Source organism: Aquarana catesbeiana, linkage group LG08 (genome assembly GCF_042186555.1).
Source record: "Aquarana catesbeiana isolate 2022-GZ linkage group LG08, ASM4218655v1, whole genome shotgun sequence".
NCBI lineage: Eukaryota > Metazoa > Chordata > Amphibia > Anura > Ranidae > Aquarana > Aquarana catesbeiana.
The window spans coordinates 16,023,463-16,027,878 of NC_133331.1; positions in this window are offsets into that span (position 1 = coordinate 16,023,463).

Below are 4,416 nucleotides of genomic sequence, written 5' to 3' on the forward strand. Positions count from 1 at the left end.
GGGCAAAGAAAAATCCCTTGCAGCACCGAGGCGCCGGGATCACTGGACATTAGCGGGTACGCGAGCCGACCATTGTGCCTTGAAACACACAGATATTAGTGACAGATACGCCACAGACACATTAGAGAATTGGTAACAAATAGCCACGTAAAAACAGTGTCACTGGGCAGGAAGCAGGTTTCAAATACACTTGGGGACACACAGATTGCTAGGGACATTAACATACCTTAGCCTAAGGCAAAGAGCAGAACTGGAACAGCCAGGCATGGCTGGGCGTGTAACTAATTACAATAACAGCAGGGGGGTGAAGCAGTCTTAAACGCAAGTCTTGTGAGATATCATGTAATAGCCGACCCTTAACAGTTAAATCCACGGAACTACAAGTATCAACATGGCTAATCAGTGGAGCCAAGAAACTCATTCATACCAGAGCTTCATACATGTTGGATCAGAACATACCACACCTACCCAAGTTAGTCCAACCATAGCCAAATGGACTGAAACGAAAGTACAGTCAGGTCCATAAATATTGGGACATCGACACAGTTCTAATCTTTTTGGCTCTATACACCACCACCATGGATTTGAAATGAAACGAACAAGATGTTTTTTAACTGCAGACTTTCAGCTTTAATTTGAGGGTATTTACATCCAAATCAGGTGAACGGTGTAGGAATTACAACAGTTTGTATATGTGCCTCCCACTTTTTAAGGGACCAAAAGTAATGGGACAGATTAATAATCATCCATCAAACTTTCACTTTTTAATACTTGGTTGCAAATCCTTTGCAGTCAATTACAGCCTAAAGTCTGGAACGCATAGACATCACCAGATGCTGGGTTTCATCCCTGGTGATGCTCTGCCAGGCCTCTACTGCAACTGTCTTCAGTTCCTGCTTGTTCTTGGGGCATTTTCCCCTCAGTTTTATCTTCAGCAAGTGAAATGCATGCTCAATCGGATTCAGGTCAGGTGATTGACTTGGCCATTGCATAATATTCCACTTCTTTCCCTTAAAAAACTCTTTGGTTGCTTTCACAGTATGCTTCGGGTCATTGTCCATCTGCACTGTGATGCGCCGTCTAATGAGTTCTGAAGCATTTTGCTGAATATGAGCAGATAATATTGCCCAAAACACTTCAGATTTCATTCTGCTGCTTTTGTCAGCAGTCACATCATCAATAAATACAAGAGAACCAGTTCCATTGGCAGCCATACATGCCCACGCCATGACACTACCACCACCAAGCTTCACTGATGAGGTGGTATGCTTTGGATCATGAGCAGTTCCTTTCCTTCTCCATACTCTTCTCTTCCCATCACTCTGGTACAAGTTGATCTTGGTCTCATCTGTCCATAGGATGTTGTTCCAGAACTGTGAAGGCTTTTTTAGATGTTGTTTGGCAAATTCCAATCTGGCCTTCCTGTTTTTGAGGCTCACCAATGGTTTACATCTTGTGGTGAACCCTCTGTATTCACTCTGGTGAAGTCTTCTCTTGATTGTTGACTTTGACACACATACACCTGCCTCCTGGAGACTGTTCTTGATCTGGCCAACTGTTGTGAAGGGTGTTTTCTTTACCAGGGAAAGAATTCTTCGGTCATCCACCACAGTTGTTTTCCGTGGTCTTCCAGGTCTTTTGGTGTTGCTGAGCTCACCCGGTGCATTCTTTCTTTTTAAGGATGTTCCAAACAGTTGATTTGGCCACACCTAATGTTTTTGTTCTCTCTCTGATGGGTTTGTTTTGTTTTTTCAGCCTAATGATGGCTTGCTTCACTGATAGTGACAGCTCTTTGGATCTCATATTGAGAGTTGACAGCAACAGATTCCACATGCAAATAGCACACTTGAAATGAACTCTGGACCTTTTATCTGCTCCTTGTAAACGGGATACTGAGGGAATAACATGGAACAGCCAATTGTCCCATTACTTTTGGTCCCTTAAAAAGTGGGAGGCACATATACAAATTGTTGTAATTTCTACACCGTTCACCTGATTTGGATGTAAATACCCTCAAATTAAAGCTGAAAGTCTGCAGTTATAGCACATCTTGTTCGTTTCATTTCAAATCCATTGTGGTGGTGTATAGAGCCAAAAAGATTAGAATTGTGTCGATGTCCCAATATTTATGGACCTGACTGTATATGCCTGCAACAAGACATTAGCATATGCAACACATATACATTACATTACATAAACAGTGCACTTTTTTTAAAATACCAAAAATTGTTGAGCTCAACTTATTATTAATATGTATTACTTAATACATATTAATACCACGTAGATATTTGTTTTATGGTATACCAATAATCCCCCCCCCCCCCCCCAAAAAAAAATGTATTCACCATAGTGAGAAAAAAATTAGCAACTTGTAATAAACCTTTTAGCGGTACCATTTCCTCTCGCAGAACTGTCTTCTCTGGAAAACAAACACAATTTAGTAAATGCACCTTTCAATTCAGTATTAGGTCATTATCTTGGCTCAGGTAATTTGCATGTCAATACAATGCGCTTTACACTTTTACTGACCTGGTCAGAAAGAAGGGGGTCATTTAGGTGGGCTGTCAGCAGCGGAGACAACAGACCTCAGAGTTATACAACACAACATACAGTGGGGGAAAAAAGTATTTAGTCAGCCACCAATTGTGCAAGTTCTCCCACTTAAAAAGATGAGAGAGGCCTGTAATTGTCATCATAGGTATACCTCAACTATGAGAGACAAAATGTGGAACCAAATCCAGACAATCACATTGTCTGCTTTGGAAAGAATTTATTTGCAAATTATGGTGAAAAATAAGTATTTTGTCAATATCAAAGGTTCATCTCAATACTTTGTTATATATCCTTTGTTGGCAATGACAGAGGTCAAACGTTTTCTCTAAGTCCTCACAAGGTTGTCACACACTGTTGCTGGTATGTTGGCCCATTCCTCCATGCAGATCTCCTCTAGAGCAGTGATGTTTTGGGGCTGTCGCTGGGCAACACGGACTTTCAACTCCCTTCAAAGATTTTCTATGGGGTTGAGATCTGGAGACTGGCTAGGCCACTCCAGGACCTTGAAATGCTTCTTACGAAGCCACTCCTTTGTTGCCCGGGCGGTGTGTTTGGGATCATTGTCATGCTGAAAGACCCAGCCACGTTTCATCTTCAATGCCCTTGCTGATGAGGTTTGCACTCAAAATCTCACGATACATGGCCTGTTAGGTACCTGGTAGATGAGCCCGACTGGTGGAAGGAGACCTCTCTTAAGCGCTGGTTCAGGAGCCACTGGAGTGGGAACAGTGGTCTCCTGAGCACAGTGGGTAGGAGTGTCTGATGCGATTCCTGGCGACAACCAACACAGGAGCTGAGGAGACTTCTCCGGAATGACTGTATAGCGGATGCAGGCAAGCAGAAGCGGATCCGTTAGCAGACAGGGGGATGGTATGCAGCAGCAGAACCTGGATCTTGGAAGAGCAGGTGGTGACAGGGTCACAGGGCACAAGCAAAGCAGCGTCAGACAGTCCGAGTTGGCAGGAGATCAGGCAGGTATAAGGCAGAAGGAATGATCACAGAATAGTCAGGCAGGCAGGTATTCGGTAACAGGTAGCAGGATATCAACAAGGTCAGGCAAGCCGGGTCGGATTGGAGATAGCAGAGTAGTCAGACGGAGCTGGGTCAATAGTAACGATAACAACAAGCAGGATACAGGTTTTCAGGTGCAGAGCTGAAGACGAACAGCACCTAATGGGAGTAACTGACACCCTTTTAAAGGGCCTTTGGCGCCAAACAGCGCTAGCGCGAACGGGCGCGCGCACGGGCGCGCGCGCGCACCCGCGAATGCACGAACGCGCGCGCGGGAGCGCGCCAGCGCCCCCCAGTGGGGGATTCAGCCCAGCAACTCTAGGAATGCTCCTTGTGCACCTACGTGCACGCAAGTTAGCCAGATTGCCACCGACATGTCCCTGACATTGCCCCCTCCCAACGGGCAGCCTCCGGATGCCCAGATAACTCTTTTTCTCAGGATGGGCAGCAAAATAAGCATGGATTAAACGTTTAGCGTGAACATTGCTATTAGGTTCCCAAGAATTATTCTCCGGACCGTACCCCTTCCATTTGATCAGAAACTGTACCTGTCCCAATCTCTTTCTACAATCGAGGATGGCCTCCACCTCGTATTCCTCGTTTCCGTCCACCAAGACAGGTTCGGGGACCCTGGTGCCCCTATTAGGGAAGGGATCGGTTACAGCAGGCTTCAATAATGAGACATGGAAGACAGGATGGATTTTAAGTGAATCAGGTAAACATAGTTCAAAAGACACCTCATTAATCTTCTTTTTCACCGGAAAGGGCCCAATAAACTTAGGAGCAAGCTTTTTGGAAGGACAAGCTAGTTTAATATTACTGGTAGACAGCCATACCTTATCACCAATTTGC